At 42.4% G+C, this 17,963-nt stretch overlaps 1 non-coding gene across 1 annotated transcript; it reads left to right on the top strand.

The window, feature by feature from the left end:
• The first annotated feature begins 1,890 nt into the window (after positions 1-1,890).
• On the top strand, positions 1,891-1,962 carry TRNAW-CCA (transfer RNA tryptophan (anticodon CCA)). The gene has a single exon. It is a non-coding gene; the product is annotated as a tRNA-Trp (tRNA).
• Positions 1,963-17,963: the final 16,001 nt, after the last annotated feature.

The following is a 17,963-nucleotide window of genomic DNA, read 5'->3' as shown; positions in this document are numbered from 1 at the left end:
ACCGAAGAATTGATTCTTTTGAGCTGTGGTGTTGGAGAAGACTCTTGAGAGTCCCTTGGACTGCAAGGAGATCCAACCAGTCCAGACTAAAGGAGATCAGTCCTGGGTGTTCACTGGAAGGACTGATGCTGAAGCTGAAACTCCAGTACTTTGGCCACCTGATGCGAAGAGCTGGCTCCTTTGAAAAGACCCTGATGTTGGGAAAGATTGAAGGCAGGAGGAGAGGGGACGACAGAGGATGATATGGTTAGATGGCATCACCGACTCAACAGACATGAGTTTGGGTAAACTCCAGCAGTTGGTGATGGACAGGGAGGCCTGGTGTGCAGCGTTTCATGGGGTTGCAAAGAGTCGGACATGACTGAGCAACCGAACTGAACTGAACTGAACTGAATAAGAAGGTGGTTTAGATTCTTCCGTCACAGTAGAAGTTCCCAAAACATGAGCAAACATAGTGGCATGAATTACACACCTAGTTTCCTTTGACATCCACTTTAAAGAACACGACATGCTTATCGGGGCAGATTTACCAGGAAGGCACTAAAGTTTAGGTTCTAGGTACTTGACTTACACTGGCTCATCCCAATTCCTGTGAAGACTCTAGCAGTTGTGTGTTCATAATTTTATATTATTTTTCTTAAAGAGGGAACTCCGCAGTTGTACAAGTTTTAGGTCCTGTCGACCTGTCTCAAAGATGATTCACAAATTCTGCAATGTTTGCACAAAACAATAGCATTCTTGACAATCACATCTAGTGTGTTCTCCTTTGCGTCCCCTTCCCAGCTTCCCTTCTCTCCTTCCAGTTAACTGCTCCAGGAGAGTCATTACTTGCTTATTAGGTTTCTAACTTCTGATCTTCCTGTAGATACTAAGTGCCAAAGTCACTGTGAAATTACTTTGAAATTTAGTATACATCTGAAACTGATAACACTTTGGGGCTGATAAATTGCAAAAAAGCAGCCACTCCCTGTGGGCCAATTAGAAAAATGAAGTTGCCACTTTCTCCAGGCTGATGCTGCCCTGAGTGAGGCCGCAGGCCTTGTCAAGAGGCCCCTGAGCTTTCTTCCCGCTTCAATTCACATCCTTTCTCTGTGGCTCCTGTGTGAAGGCCACAGCCTGTACGATGTACTTTTACCCTGACAGTTCGGTGTACCTGGTTATTTCTCTTCTTTTTTCCCCACACTGTGTGGCATATGGGATCTTTGTTCCCTGACCAAGGATGGAACCTGTGCCCCCTACAGTGGAAGTGTAGGTTCTTAACGAAATGGACAGCCAGGAAAGTCCCCCTGGTTTATTTCAAATATGTTACTGAGGACATCTTCAAATACTTTATGAAGCCAAAATAAATTTTATCCGTCAATACTCTAGAGATTCATCACTGCCATGGAGGATACTAATATTTCCCAAAGGTTGTTCTTCACCAAGCCAACTGATAGTGTTTGTAGATTGAAGAGTGTTGACTTACCAAGTCTTTGTATGTTACTGGGGAAGAGGGGCAGCTGTGAGCCTGCAGGCCTTACTGAACCAATTTCAACAGAAAGCAGGGTCATACCTGGTTCCATCCTACTCTTCACACTAGTGATCAGACAGACTCACCTAGACACAGTGACCTTCTTCAAAGCAAGCAAGGAGAGTAGAAAGATTTGGACCAGACATGGTGACGAAAACTGTGATAGGGAAGAACCTGCTGTAGTCTACTATAAACCAGTCACTAAAAGGAGGTTGCCCATAAGCTTAAATTATACGTGAGGGCGCATCTCTGGGACCTAGCTCTAGGTAGTGACCCTTAAGCTAAAATACCTTTGTTTAAGCTCACAGGAGACATCCTAAACAGGCCCACCTACGGATGACTGCAGAGTGGTAGAAATTAACACATCCCCTCTGGAGGTTTCCCTGGTGGCTTAGAGGTTAAAGTGTCTGCCTCCAATGCAGGAGACCCGGGTTCGATCCCTGGGTTGGGAAGATTCCCTGGAGAATACCCACTCCAGTATTCTTGCCTGGAGAATCCCATGGATGGAGGAGCCTGGTAAGCTACAGTCCACGGGGTCACAAAGAGTTGGACGTGACTGAGCAACTTCACTTCACTTTTCACTCACTCTGGAGGCTGAACAGATAATGACTGACTTTACTCCCTCCCCCTTTAGCATAAAAGAGACCAGAATTCACACTGTGAGGTGTGAGGGATCTTAGTTCCCGCACTGGGGATCGAACCCATACGTCCGGCAGTGGAAGTGCAGAGTCTCAACGACTGGACTGTCAGGGGACATCCGGAGCCCAACTCAGGCAAGATGGTTCTTGGGGCAGGAATTCACCGGCTTCTCGGTCTGCTAACTTTTCAAATAACGACACTGTTCCCTGTCCCAGCAGCTGGTCTCTCGAGTTGTTGGTGTGTTGTGCCGTGAGTAGTGTGACTTGGACTCGGTGAGGAGACAATTGCTCCTGTTTCGCTGTGAGAGACAAATCCCTCCTCCTCCTCCTCATTGCCCACCAAGGCCTGTTGGGTCCATCTCCTCGACGTTTCCCAGCACCACTACTCCTCCCAGCTACCGTTGTGCTCAGGACTTCCTTTCTTCTCCCCCGAAGCACTGCGTAGCCTCCTTTTTGCCCTCCTTATCTTTATTCAGTCTCCCCTTTCTAAACCACCCTTCACACAGGTTTACTACAGGAGGCTGTGCTGTCCACCTCCAGGAGACAGAGGCCTGAATGGTGTCCCCCGGAGTCCTTTCAGTTCTAGGGCTCTAGTGACACAGGCAATAGGAAGTAGGAATACATGATTTTTTTTTTTTAACCTAAGCGACCATCCCAAGGAATTTAGGAGTGATATTTTGTATAAAGGCAGACTTGATTTAATTCTGTGGCATGTATTCATTTTTCTTCTCAGAAGCCTTAACTACTTTTAAATATAATTCACTCTCTTTGACTTTAAATGTTACCCAGCTCTGAAGTACGGTGGCTTTTATAAGAACTGCTTTCCTCCTGAGCTAAAAGCATAATCATGCATAGAACAGGAAGAGCAACTTAAATGAGAATGATTACTAAATAACTGCAACCTCAAAGAGAAGGTAGGTAATAACATTTTGCATGCGGACAAGCCTGCCTTTCATCTGAGTACCTCAAAGGAAGGCGGGGAGCCGATGCAGGGTCACGGCTGAAAATGACAACCGTGCAATTTCCTTCTTCCTGAGTGTTCCCTTCTCAAGTGTGACACGGAGTTGAAGCACCTCTGGAATTCAGCGGGTACTGGTTTCGAACACAGGTTTCTTTCTTCTCCCCTCTAACATCAACCCCGAGGTGTGAAGACATCGACGGAGCACTGCCTGCCTTTGCAGCACTGAAGCATTTGCTATCATGAAGAAAAACGTAATGAGGAGTGATGGATGGACATTTTTCTGAGCTGTTCTAAAGTTCTGATGGAAAAATATACAGATGAAGATGGACATAAAACAATTTTTTGCTCCCCAGAATCTATTCAATCACAACGCTAACACTTCAGGAACTCATAGGAGAGCTGGCCTGTTCACTCTGCAGGGACAAAAGATTTACAGGATGTGCTCAGTGGCAGAGATGGAAATTATGCCTATTAGAGCCCTGAACTGCACTACTAAGAGCTTTTTGCATATTGATAGTAGATCTAGAAGTTTCCAGAAATACATTGCAACGGATCGTCTTTACACACTTTCTTTCGTGAGTTTGTAACCTCGTATTGTTTTGGTGACTTGAAAATGTTCATACAGTACCTGACTATGCTCAGTCACTTCAATCCTGTCCAACTCTTTGTGAGCCTGTGTACTGTGTACCCCGCCAGGCTCCACTGTCCATGGGATTTCCCAGGCAAGAACACTGGAGTGGGTTGCCATGCCCTCCTCCAGGGGATCTTCCCAACACAGGGATCGAACCTGAGTCATCTGTATCTCCTGCCTTGCAGGCAGATTCTTTACGGCTGAGCCACTGGGAAAGCCCAGTCCATGTCTATTGTTGCTGTGTAGTTGCTTGGTCACGTCTGGCTCTTTGCAACTCCATGGACAGCAGCGTGCCAGGCCTCCTTGTCCCCCACCATCTTCCAGATTTTGCTCAAACTCTTATCCATTGAGTCTGTGATGCCATCCAACTGTCTTATCCTCTGCCACCCCTTTCTCCTCCTCCCTTCAAACTTTCCCAGCATCAAGGTCTTTTAAAATGAGTTGGCTCTTTGCATCAGGTGACCAAAGTACTGGAGTTTCAGCTTCAGCATCAGTCCTTCCAATGAATATTGAGAGTTGATTTCCTTTATGATTGACTGGTTTCATCTCCTTGCAGTTCAAGGGATTCTCAAGAGTCTTCTCCAGCACCATAGTTCAAAGGCATCAATTCCTTGGTGCTCACCCTTCTTTTTGGTCCAATTTTCACATCTGTACTTGACTACTGGAAAAACCATAGCTTTGATTTTACAGACCTTTGTCAGCAAAGTGATGTCTCTGCTTTTTGATATGTTGTCTAGGTTGGTCATATAGCTTTACTCCAAGGAGCAAGCATCTTTAAATTTCATGGCTTCAGTCACCATCTGCAATGATTTGGGAGCCCAAGAAAATAAAGTCTGTCAATATTTCTACTGTTTCCCCATCTGTTTGTCATGAAGTGATGGGACCAGATGCCATGATCTTAGTTTTCTGAATCTTGAGTTTTAAGCCAACTTTTTCACTTTCCTCTTTCACTTTCATCAAGCAGCCCTTTAGATCTTCTTGACTTTCTGCCATAAGGGTGGTGTCATCTGCATATCTGAGGTTATTGATATTTCTCCTGGCAATCTTGATTCCAGCTTATGCTTCATCCAGCCCAGCATTTCCCATGGTGTACTCTGTCTATAAGTTAAATAAGCAAGGTGACAAAATATAGCCTTGATGTACTCCTTTCCAGGTTTGGAATCAGTCTGTTGCTCCATGTTCAGTTCTAACTGTTGCTTCTTGACCTGTGTATGGGTTTTTCTGGAGGAGGGTAAGATGGTTTGACATTCCCATCTCTTTCAGAATTTTCCACAGTTTATTGTTCTCCACACAGTCATGAACAGTACCTGTCTATATGTGAATTCACTTTTGATTCCTGACAAAATAGAAGTTACACAGCAAACCTCTAAATCTCTAAATAAATTTTTAAAAAGAAGAACATTTTTGATGGTTAATCACTCATAGAAAAAATAATATAAGCAAAAATAAACAGTACATTTTTCCTCAAATAATTAAAATGTTCATGATAAATAAGACCAGGTGTTACCATTAATGAAATAAAATTCATATTTTATGGCAATATGAAAAAAATTTAAGCGCAACATTTTTTCTGTCTGTTCAGGCCTCCTCCCTCACCTTTAGAGTATACTGTGCATCCACATTCACCAAACCTCCTTAGGAGATAACATTCCTTCTTAATCTCATCAAGGGTCACAGCTCCTTAGGAGATAACCTTCCTTCTTAATCTTGTATAGGGCCACAATGACCCATTACCCACTACTGGCCTTGTGTGTGTAGATCTGGAATGTGCAAGCTGTCAGTAATACATTATTTAATGTGCAGCCGTTTGTCTCAGAAACTTACATAATTGTGCTTTGATCTCTAGGGTAAAACAGTTCTTAGAGATTTCCAAGGGGCTGTCCCCAGGTTATAATCATCTTTTTGGCTCCGCTGATTTTTTGTGGCCCCCATAAAGAAAACCAAGAGATCCAGCTTTCACATTCTCAAAGAGCCTCACATTTAGATGTCTGAAAGATATCCGAAAGAGGCTCTCCAGTTAGCCAGAAACATACAATCTGTAGTAAAAGAAAAATAAATCAGTTGTGTGTGTTTGGTCTTCATTCCCCCCTTTTTCATCCAGACCTTCTAAAACTATTGAAATTTCTGAATTGGTAGAGCAGTAAAGGCATCTTTTCTTATGTTAAGAAAGTGATTTTTGAAAAGTACTTAGGGGTGGGGGTTGGTTGCCAAGGGAACCAACTGGAGAATTGGAGGATTGAAACTTCCTGTATCTCCCTCCACTCCCACCTGACTTCCGGGGAGGGGAAAGGGAGTGGAGATTGAATTTTTCACCAATAGCCACTGACTTAATCAAGTGTTGGACTTGTGCGGCGCTGGGGGAGTGTCACCCTTGGAGAGGACATGGAAGCTTGTACCTCTTCCCCACGCCTTGCTCTAGGCCCCCTTTCCATCTGGCTGTTCCTGAGTTATATCCTTTTGTAATAAACCAGAGATCTAGTAAGTAAAATGTTTCTCTGAGTCCTGTGAGCTGCTCTCATACATTAATGGAACACGAGGAGGTGATTGCTCTAAGCTCCAATCTCTAGCTGGTTGGTCAAACGTGCAGGTGATAGCCTGCCCTTGTGACTGGCGTCTGAAGTAGGGGGTAGGGGGATTCCTGTGGAACTGTGGGGTCTGAAACTCTCTCTGGTAACATAGTGTCAGAATTGAGTTGAATTGTAGGACACCCAACTGGTTTCAGGGAATAGCTTGTTGATGTGGGAAACCACTCCTTCTGCACCCCACTCCCCTATGATTGCAAACAGCTCCAGAAAATTTGCATGTGTGCATCCTCAGTCACTTCAGTTGTGTCCAACTCTTTGCGACCTTATGGACTGTAGCCCACCAAGCTCCTCAGTTCATGGGATTCTCCAGGCAAGAATACTGGAGTGGGTTGCCATTTCCTTCTGCAAGGGAGCTTCCCAGGGATCAAACTCAACGTTCCAGCATTGCAGGTGGATTGGGCCACCTGGGAAGCCCCCTTATACAATATAATGTTCAATAAAGTAACTACTAGCCATGGGCACAATAAAGGACAGAAATGGTATGGACCTAACAGAAGCAGAAGATATTAAGAAGAGGTGGCAAGAATACACGGAAGAACTATTCAAAAAAGATCTTTACAACCCAGATAATCATGATGGTGTGATCACTCACCTAGAGCTAACATACTGGAATGTGAAGTCAAGTGGGCCTTAGGAAGCATCACTATGAACAAAGCTAGTAGAGGTGATGGAATTCCAGTTGGGCTATTTCAGTTCCTAAAAGATGATGCTGTGAAAGTGCTGCACTCATATGCCAGCAAATTTGGAAAACTCAGCAGTGGCCACAGGAGTGGAAAAGGTCAGTTTTCATTCCAATCCCAAAGAAAGGATATGCCAAACAGTGATTAAACTGCCACACAATTGCACTCATCTCACATGCTAGGAAATTCTCCAAGCCAGGATTCAACAGTCCAGATGTGAACTTCCAGATGTTCAAGCTGGATTTAGAAAAGGCAGAGGAACCAGAGATCAAATTGCCAGCATATATTGTATCATCAAAAAGGCAAGAGAGTGGCAGGAAAACATCTAATTCTGCTTTATTGACTATGCCAAAGTCTTTGACTGTGTGGATCACAATAAACTGTGGAAAATTCTGAAAGAGATGGGAATACCAGACCACCTGACCTGTCTCCTGAGAAATCTGTATGCAGGTCAAGAAGCAACAGTTATAACTGGACATGGAACAACAGACTGGTTCCAAATAGGAAAAGGAGTATGTCAAGGCTGTATATTGTCACCCTGCTTATTTAACTTAGATGCAGAGTACATCATGAGAAATGCTGGGTTGGATGAAGCACAAGCTGGAATCAAGATTGCAGGGAGAAATATCAATAACCTCAGATATGCAGATGACACCACCCTTATGGCAGACAGTGAAGAAGAACTAAAGAGCCTCTTGATGAAAGTGAAAGAGAAAAGTGAAAAAGTTGGCTTAAAACTCAAGATTCAGAAAACTAAGATCATGGCATCTGGTCCCATCACTTCATGGCAAATAGATGGGGAGACAGTGGAAACAGTGATAGACTTTATTTTCTTGGGGTCCAAAATCATTGCAGATGGTGATTGCAGCCATGAAATGAAAAGACGCTTACTCCTTGGAAGAAAAGTTATGACTGACAAGTACATCAAAAAGCAGAGACATTACTTTGCCAACAAAGACATTACTTTGTCTAGTTAAAGCTATGGTTTTTCCAGTAATCATGTATGGATATGAGAGCTGAACTATAAAGAAAGCAGAACGCCAAAGAATTAATACTTTTGAACTGTGGTGTTGGAGAAGACTCTTAGAGTCCCTTGGACTGCCAGGAGATCCAACCAGTCAATCCTAAAGGAAATCAGTCCTGAATTCATTGGAAGGACTGGTGCTGAAGCTGAAACTCCAATACTTTGGTCACCTGATGCGACGAATTAACTCATTGGAAAAAAACCCTGATGCTGGGAAAGACTGATGGTGTGAGAAGGGGACGCCTGAGGATGAGATGGTTGGATGGCATCACCAACCTGATAGACATGAGTTTGAGTAAACTCCGGGAACTGGTGATGGACAGGGAAGCCTGGCATGCTGCAGTCCATGGGGTTGCAAAGAGTCGAACGTGACTGATCGGCTGAACTGAGCTGAACTGATGCCGGCCTATGGTTTATTTTTAGCTTCTCAGTTCTAAGGAGCTGCACTAATACAGTCAGTTAGCAATAATCACAGGAGAATAGTGGTAGAAATACACTGGAGTCAGTGCAGCCTTGTCTAGGACATATCCGGGAAGTTTTCCACATGGCCTATGTGTGCTGCTGCTGCTGCTGAGTCGCTCAGTCATGTCTGACTCTGTGCGACCCCATAGACGGCAGCCCACCAGGCTCCGCCGTCCCTGGGATTCTCCAGGCAAGAACACTGGAGTGGGTTGCCATTTCCTTCTCCAATGCATGAAAGTGAAAAGTGAAAGTGAAGTCGCTCAGTCGTGTCTGACTCTTAGCGACCCCATGGACTGCAGCCCACCAGGCTCCTCCGTCCACGGGATTTTCCAGGCAAGAGTACTGCAGTGGGGTGCCTTTGCCTTCTCCGTTGCCTATGCATAGAGTTAGTTGTATCTGTTAATTTATTTTACTTTATTGTTGGTTGTGTGGCACGCGGGCTTTCTCTAGTTGCAGTGGGCAGGGCACTCTCGTGGTGCTGCGTTATTGCTGTTTTATTGCTGTGGCTTCTCTCTCTTTGCAAAGCACGGGCTCTGGGTGCGTGGGCTTCAGTGGTCTCATTAGGTGTGGCTTGTGGGCACAGTAGTTGTGGCTCACAGGGTTTAATGGCCCGAAGCATGTGGAATCTTTCCCGCTCAGGGATCTAACCCGGGTCCCCTGCATTGGCGGGCAGATTCTTATTTACTATACCACTAAGGAAGTCCCTAGAGCTAGTTTTAAAGAGATTAGTTGACAGCATTCAACCCACATGACCCTTATTAGTCCATACAATACCAAATGTGATTAGCTTGTTTGCACAATTTGAATATTCTATATAGACAGTGAAAACCATTCTGATCCACAAGTAAGATGAGTTTGGTAAAAGGATACAAAAATTCTTATGGAAAATTTTTTTTTTTAAAGCATGCAAGAATATACAGGTATGATAACTCATTTGATATGATTCAAAGGCAATTTTCAGACAAATATTGGCCCTTTAAATCATTAGAAAGTAGCCAACCTGAAATTCAAAAAATGTAAAACAATCTGTAAACTTAAAAATTATAACCTGATTTGAAATGGACACAAATGCAGAGAGGCAGTGCGGTCATGTCTACTCCAAACTGTGAGTAGAGAAAAAGAATATGCCAGTTCTTCAATTTATTTACAATTGTCCAAAGGAGATAGAAACTCCAGCTACTGGACAAAAACATTCTTGATACTACAGTGAAGCAGATACTGTGACTATTAAAGCCCTTCTGCGCACCTCAGTGAACTCACTAGTGAAGGCAGGGGTCAATTCTCACAAACATTTGTTGACTGCTTATGGGTCAGCACTGACGGGAACGATGAGCCCAGCTGTGTTTCTTAAACAGGTGTGATGGGAGTTGTGCTTTATGAAAATCACCCTGGTGAGGAAGGAGTGTGGGATTCTTTAACAGAGACCATGAAGACCCGGATGAAGTTTTTGTTGGTGGAACTGGAGAGACAAGGAAGATTCTGTGAAGCATGATGAGGTAAAATCCCACGGAACTTATTGGGGGACTGAAATTAGTCATAAAAATATTGGGGGATTGAATGTTGTGGAATATTGGGGGGCTGAATTATTTATAAAAGTGAGGTTTAAATATGGGTACCAGGAAGATGGTGGTATGATTAACACCGGGTTTGAACCAAAGAGAACATAGAAGTGAGACGTGTCCTGGACGTTAAAGACGGCAGCACGGGGACCTCTGTCATAGTTGAGCGGCCAAGACTCCTCAATCTCAATGCAGGGGCCTGGGTTCAAGGCCTGCTCGGGGAGCTGGATCCCACGTGCTTCAGCTAAGACTGACCGCAGCCAAATACATAAATAAGTAGATTGTAGCACTTAGCAACCACTGATAGGTGCTATTTCCTGCCATGACCCACCCGATATATAATAAATCCAAAGGTATGTAATCAAGTATCTATCAGGCTTTGGTTAAAATTCCGAGGTCAGCATAGAAGGTAGAATTATCATGTATCTTTCTTTGTTAAAGAAAAGTGAAAATTCTGGAGTCCATTTAGTGGTCCAAAGTAAAACCAGCTTGATAAAAATGTCCTAGTTAATTATCTGAGAAATTGCTTCACCCCATTTAATTCTTCCCTCCTTGCCTTTTGCAGATTTTTCAGGAGTCTTATTCTATAGTATAACAATTTTCTAGATTAGGATTTCCTAGATTAAAAGGACTCTGTGTTATTTAACTTTGTATTGTCAGCCTATGTCTAAGAGCCTTGCACACAAATATTGGTTAAGTAATGAATAAATGACTGAATGGATGAGCAAACAAATTTTCCGGGGCTTGGTTTAGTCCTTCTCATTGCTACTGAGACGATGTTTGGGTGTCTGGCCACAGGAATCCCGACATTGGCTCAAATTGCTCTCCAGTTAGTACTGATGTATAGTATGTGTGACTAGTCAGGTCTTTGGTCAGTAAGTCATGTTGGTGATGGTGATGGTGGCATGAGCTTAGGGGAGGGTATCGTGGTGATGAGCTTAGGAAAAACAGGATAGAAGATATAGGTATATCTATTTTTAATACCCTTCTACTATTCTGATCAAATTTTGAGTTTCCTTTTCTTAATTCTTAAATAGGTAATAGGTACCAGGAACTGCATTAAGCACGGGGATACAAAATGGAAAGAGCAAGTTGTGGAGTGCAGAGTATTCCATCCAAGGGGAATGTGCCAATTTCTAACCGCTCAAGCTGGCATGCCCGGTTAATCTTTGCTAGTCTTGCTTTACAGTGCAATGTGATACCCCATATTTATCTTATATTGCATCATTTCTTTTTGAAAGATTTTCTCCTACTTCAAAAAATGCATAATAAAATCTATCTTACCTAAAAATCTTTTCAACAACCTTTTATTTCATAGGGAGAATATTTCAGCTTTAGTAAAAATTAACATTAGGGCTTTACTAGTTGTAAAATCCACAATTTACTTTCCTTTAATTTAATGGTATCTTCATAATTGTCCATAAGATTCAGCAAAGTTCCAATGGTAGTATTTAATGTTTTAAAGCAAGTGTCTTTCTCAGTGATTTTGATACATAGTATCTGTTGGATTTGATGATGATCTCAAGTAATACATTGGTTAAAAAACAGACTTTAAATGTACATGTTTTTTAAAGAACTGACCTTGCTTTGGAAAGCAATTTTTTTCCAGCCACTGCTAAACAAAGCAGCAGTTACAAATGAACTCTAACTTCCTTCATCCTTATCATTGTCTGTTTGAGAAATAAATATATTACATTCTCTAACATGAAAATTGGATACTTGTTTTTATGATTCATATGAATACTGTTTCTACTTTAAAGTCATACAAGAAAAAAAAAAAAAAGAACTAAAACAATATTTACCAAACCCTGAGATGAGCACATTGAAATCGTAGGCAATAACAAAACAGCAAAGTCCCCACACCTCCTCCCCACCATCAAAAAAAGCCATTACATAATTATGGCCTCACCAGAAAGGGATATAAAGCTTGCTTGTCATTCTAAAGTAAAGCAGGTTATAATAGCAACAATAAATGAGTGGTTAATTTAAATATGATTTAGCCCACTGACTCTCAAACTTTGGTGGGTATCATAACCACTCTGAGAGTTTGTTAAAACATATCTTTCTGAACCTCACCCACAGAGTTTCTGATTCAGTAGGGCTGGAGTGAAGCTGAAGTATTTGCATTTCTAATAAGTTCCCAAGGAATGCTGATGATGCTGGTCCAGGGAACACATTTTGAGAACCATTAATCTAGACAAACCGTGGAACACTAGACACTTCTGAAATCAATGATATCGATGTATAGTTATTAACAGAGAAGGATAAATTCATAATGGAACAAATGGGAGGGAAACAGAGCGTCTCTCTCAGTCCCCACCAACCTCATCCCCTTCAACTCATGGCACAGCATTAGAACTTGCTAAAACATCAGCCTTTTATCTTAAATTTGACAGTTAGATAAAAAGAATTACACTTTCCTCCTACAGTGTTAAGAATGTGATTTGATTGCCTGACAAAGTTAAGAAATAGACCCAGTAAGTAGAAAGTTCTCCTCGGCAGAAGTTACAGGTAGAGAAAATGGAAGGAATAATAGAATTGGAAAGTCAGTGTTTTGCAGCTCCTAATGAAATAATTCAAGCATCATCACTGGATGAAACCAGGAGGTGAAAGGCTGATGGTTATGTTTACAATGGAGGGATTCAGTAGTTACTGCACAAATATACTGATATATCTACAGAAATACAGAGAAACAATCAGACATCATGGTGCTTAACCCACACACTAAATATTATTGCCCCAAACAGTGAACTTGAATCTAATCAAGATTCTGGGGCACACTTTCATTTACAAAAACCGTGTGGGAAAGAGGCAAATTAAGTGATTGCGCGGGGAATGGAACAGACACATCCAGAATACGGCATATTCTCCCTGACAAATTAAAGACACGGGGGAAAGTTGGAGTAGTCTACTGTAGATTCAGAGAGACTGAAGAGTCATAATGAGCAAATGTGCCATGTGGATCTTATGGAGATCTCGTTTTGAACAAGCTAGATGCAAGAAGGAATGTTTTTAATAGACTTATTTATTTTTATGTATTTATTTGAGCGCCCCGAGTCTTTGTGGCCCCGTGAGGACTTCCTCTGGTTGTGGAGGGTGGGGGCTCCTCTCCAGCTGGAGTGCACGGGCTCCTCGTGGCAGTGGCTTCTTTTACTGTCGGGCACAGGCTCCAGGCGCATGGGCTTCAGTAGTTGCAGCTTGCGAGCGCATTAGTCACGGCTTGCAGGCCCTAGAGGGCGCAGGCTTCAGTAGCCCTCAGCACTCACAGGCTTACTTGCTCGGCAGCACGTGGAATCTTCCCAGCCCAGGGATTGAACCCCTGTCCCCTGCCCTGGCAGGTAGATTCTTTACTACTGCCCTGGGAAGCCCGGCCTGGTTATTAGTAAACATCAAAGATGACTCCTAATTTCGTTTGGTTGATTTTGACATTTAAATCAGAAAGAAAATTGTTGTTCAGTTGCTCAGTTGTGTCCAGCTCTTTGCGGCCCCATGGACGGCAGCACGCCAGGCTTCCCTGTCCTTCACCAACTCCTGGAGCTTGCTCATACTCACGTCCATTGAGTCAGTGATGCCATCCAACCATCTCATCTTCTGTCGACCCCTTCTCCTCCTCAATCCCTCCCAGCATCAGGGTCTTTTCAAGTGAGTCAGCTCTTAGAATCAGGTGGCCAAAGTACTGGAGTTTCAGCTTCAGCATCAGTCCTTCTGATGAATATTCAGGACTGATTTCCTTTAGGATGGACTGGTTGGATCTCCTTGCAGTCCAAGGGACTCTCAAGAGTCTTCTCCAACACCACAGTTCAAAAGCATCTTCGGGGCTCAGTCCTCTTTATAGTTCAACTCTCACATCCATACATGACCACTGGAGAAACCATAGCTTTGACTAACAGACCTTTGTCAGCAAAGTAATGTGTTTGCTTTTTGATATGCTATCTAGGTTGGTCATAGCTATTCTTCCAAGGAGCAAGTGTCTTTTAATTTCATAGCTACAGTCACCATCTGCAGTGATTTGGGAGCCCAAGAAAATAAAGTCTGCTACTGTTTCCATTGTTTCCCCATCTATTTGCCATAAAGTGAGGAGACTGGATGCCATGATCTTCATTTTTTGAATGTTGAGTAAGAAAATGGCCACATTTTAAAGGGATGCATGCTAAAATATGTTGATACAAAATAATATGATACCTAGGATCTGTTTATTTATTGATTTGTTAATTTAAAGTACTTATCTATTTGGCTGCACTGGTCTTAGTTGTGGCATGTGGGATATAACTCTCTGACCAGGGATCCCACCTGGGCCCCTCTGCATCGGTAGCATGGAGTCTTAGCCACTGGACCACCAGGGAAGTCCCTGGATCTGTTTTAAAATAGGGATACAAAGAGGAAAAAGAAGGATAGATGAAGGAAGGTGACATTCGGTAAGATGCATTTGGCTTAGGGAAATGTGCGTTCGTGTTCTCTCCACTTTGTGTGACCTTCCCTGATGGCTCAGGGGTAAGGAATCTGCCTGCCAAGCGGGACACTCAGGCTTGATCCCTGGGTTGGGAAGATGCCCTGGAGAAGGAAATGGCAACCTACTCCAATATTCTTGCCTGGGAAATCCCATGAACAGAGGAGCCCTGGCAGGCTATAGTCTATGGGGTCACAAGAGTTGGACATAATTTAGTATCTAAAAAGCAGCAACAACCAATTTGTGTTCATTTAAAAGTTGTCAAAATAAAAATGGAAAGAGAAATCCAGCATCCACAGCTTTTTCTCTCTTAACCCTAATTTATGAAATTTAAAAAATTCAAAGTGATTTTTTTCTTTATATATATTCTGGTTAGAATCTTGCCTGCATGGCTTATCCATCCACCACGTGACCCTCGGTAAAGTAATTATTAGGTTCCTTTTTTGTTAAATGGCAGTAATAATATTACCAATCTTAGGATCCGTATGAGGTTTAAGAAGATAATAGATGTAGGGAATTCTCTAGTAGTCCAGTGATTAGGAGTTCACCCTCTCATTGCCAAGGGCCCAGATTCAATCCCTGGTCAGGGAACTAAAATCTCACAAGCTCTGCAGGGTGGCCAAAAAAAGAAAAAAAGGTAATGGATGTAAATCTCTTTCCACAGGGTCTGACACATAGTAACCACTCAATTAACATTAGTTATTACTGTTATTATATAAATGTTTTTCTTCCCTATTCCCCTGGTGAACCAGGGGTCACTTTCTTCTCAGTCTGAGCATTTGTAGAGCAGATGTTAACTAACAGGAAGGATATTGTCTGAATAATGAACTTTAAAGTGATGAGCTCTACTGGTATAATTGATTTATAAGCCTAGTAGATTATTTCGATATATAATATTTGTTAATGACATGAAAATATTTCAGTGGGCTTTGGGGCTTGGGGAAATGCTTTTAAGCGTACTTCCATCATTCGTTGATGCTGGTGCAGCATGAGTTGCTCTTAGTTTGCAGAAATAATCTATGTGCATTCTTCAGGAAAGGAAAACATCTTTGCTAAAGCTGTTCATGAAGCCTAGCTGAATTCAGAGGTAGGCTGCAATCCCAGCTGATTCAGTCAGCTTCAGAACTCTCTTAGGCTTACGGATGGGGCGACATTACTGCACCTGTGATGCCCTGGGTACCATGCGAGGGGATCCAGAGGGCATTGGGAGGTGAGTGCAGATGACTCCCATGTGCTTTGTGGACAAGGAAGTAGAAGCTAAGAAAATGTGGCGTGTTTCTTGGGAAGTATTTCGACACTGTTATTTACACAAGGAGGCAGAGAGCAATACAGCTGGAGAATTAGGTGCAGAGATGAGCACACACAGATGGGTAAGAAAGCACTGTTTTGCCAACTGGATGACATCTGCTACATTAGAGTCAAGTTAAACACCTAACAAGCTAAACAAAAGTCCAAGTGGCAGATGATTTCTTTTTCTTCCTCGGGGACGTAACAGCCCCATATAAGTCATGTTATGTGTGAAAAACAGATTCAGTTAAAGAAGAAATTCTCCTTTAAATATATGTGGAATACACAGCTAGAATTAAAACTGTAAGAAATATGAGAAGCAGGTAGTTCATAGAAAACTTACACGGTGTAGTAACTCTGGTAGTGGGCTACAGTATAAAATACAGCAAATTTGTCTTCCTCCTAAAATTGCTATGGTTTATCAGATTATCAGCAGTGCTTACAAGGCAAAGCATATATAAAATTTTTTTGGGGGGAGGGGTAACAAAATATATATTGGTAATTAGTTACAGACCCACAACTATAATAAAACTTTTCTTTGAGATAAGTTTATTTGTGAGATGCTCTGTGAGTTATCAATAATATTAAGATGTCTTTCTTGCCAAGATTTCTCTTCTTGATTCTCTCTATATTTTATATCACTATGGCCCAGGATATCTTTCTGAGACAGTGAATCCAAGTTGAGTTTTAGTCACAGTGACAGAAATTAAAGTGGCATTAAAGATCCAATCTCTTTTTGTTATCCTCTTACTTTGAGAAGGGAATTCCTCAGATTTGCAAATCTACTTCTGTAATTCAATGTTTCATTATTGAAGAACTGTAATTTTCAGGTCTTCTAAAAAGCAATACTATAGTGAAAACTTTGTTGTCTTTCTGATGCATTAAAAGTAAAGAATCCTAATGTTTCATCCCAATTACCATAACTGGATGAGAAGACAGCAAATCCACACCATTTTGCTGAAAGATAGTCAGCAGTATTTACTGAGCACCCACAGTGTCTCAAACAAATTCTAGGTGCTGGGAATACAGCTGTAAAAAGAGAGACAAGGAGACCTCCCTGCTGCTCCAGTGGCTAGGACGCTGCGCTCCCAGTGCAGGGGACCTGGGTTTGATCCCTGGTCAAGGAACTAGATCCCACATGCCGTAACAAAGATCGAAGACCCTGCATGCTGCAACTAAGACCTGGGGCAGCCAGATAAATTTTAAAAAAGAAGAGGAAGAAGACAGACAAGATCTCAAGCATAGGAAGCTTTATTTTAGGGAAGTTCAGTTCAGTTCAGTCGCTCAGTTGTGTCCAACTCTTTGCAGCCCAATGGACTGCAGCACGCCAGGCTTCCCTGTCCTTCACCAATGCCCAGAGCTTGCTCAAATTCATGTCCATCAAGTCACTGATGCCATTCAGCCATCTCATCCTCTGTTGTCCCCATTCTCTTCCTATCTTCAATCTTTCCCAGCATCAGGGTATTTTCCAATGAGTCAGTTCTCTGTATCGGGTGACCAAAATCCTGGAGCATCAGCCTCAGCATCAGTTCTTCTAATGAATATTCAGGACTGATTTTCTTTAGGATTGACTGGTTGGATCTCCTTGCAGTCCAAGGGACTCTCAAGAGTCTTCTCCAACACCACAGTTCAAAAACATCAATTCTTCAGCACTCAGCTTTCTTTATAGTTCAACTCTCACATCCATACATGACCACTGGAAACACCATAGCTTTGACTAGGTGGACCTTTGTTGGCAAAGTAATATCTTTGCTTTTTAATATGCTGTCTAGGTTGGTCATATCTTTCCTTCCAAGGAGTAAGCATCTTTTAATTTCATGGCTGCAGTCACCGTCTGCAGTGATTTTGGAGCCCCTCAAAATAAAATATGCCACTGTTTCCACTGTCTCCCCATCTATTTGCCATGAAGTGATGGGACCAAATGCCATGATCTTAGTTTTCTGAATGTTGAGTTTTAAGCCAATTTTTTTGCTCTCCTCTTTCACTTTCCTCAAGAGGCTCTTCAGTTCTTCTTCACTTTCTGCCACAAGGGTGGCGTCATCTGCGTATCTGAGGTTATTGATATTTCTCCCGGCAATTTTGATTTCAGCTTGTGCTTCCTCCAGCCCAGCGTTTCTCATGATGAACTCTGCATATAAGTTAAATAAGCAGGGTGACAATATACAGCCTTGACGTGCTC

The sequence above is a fragment of the Odocoileus virginianus genome, chromosome 25 (assembly GCF_023699985.2).
Source record: "Odocoileus virginianus isolate 20LAN1187 ecotype Illinois chromosome 25, Ovbor_1.2, whole genome shotgun sequence".
NCBI lineage: Eukaryota > Metazoa > Chordata > Mammalia > Artiodactyla > Cervidae > Odocoileus > Odocoileus virginianus.
Note: the sequence above shows the minus strand (reverse complement) of the source record. Positions and strands in the feature narration are given on the sequence as shown.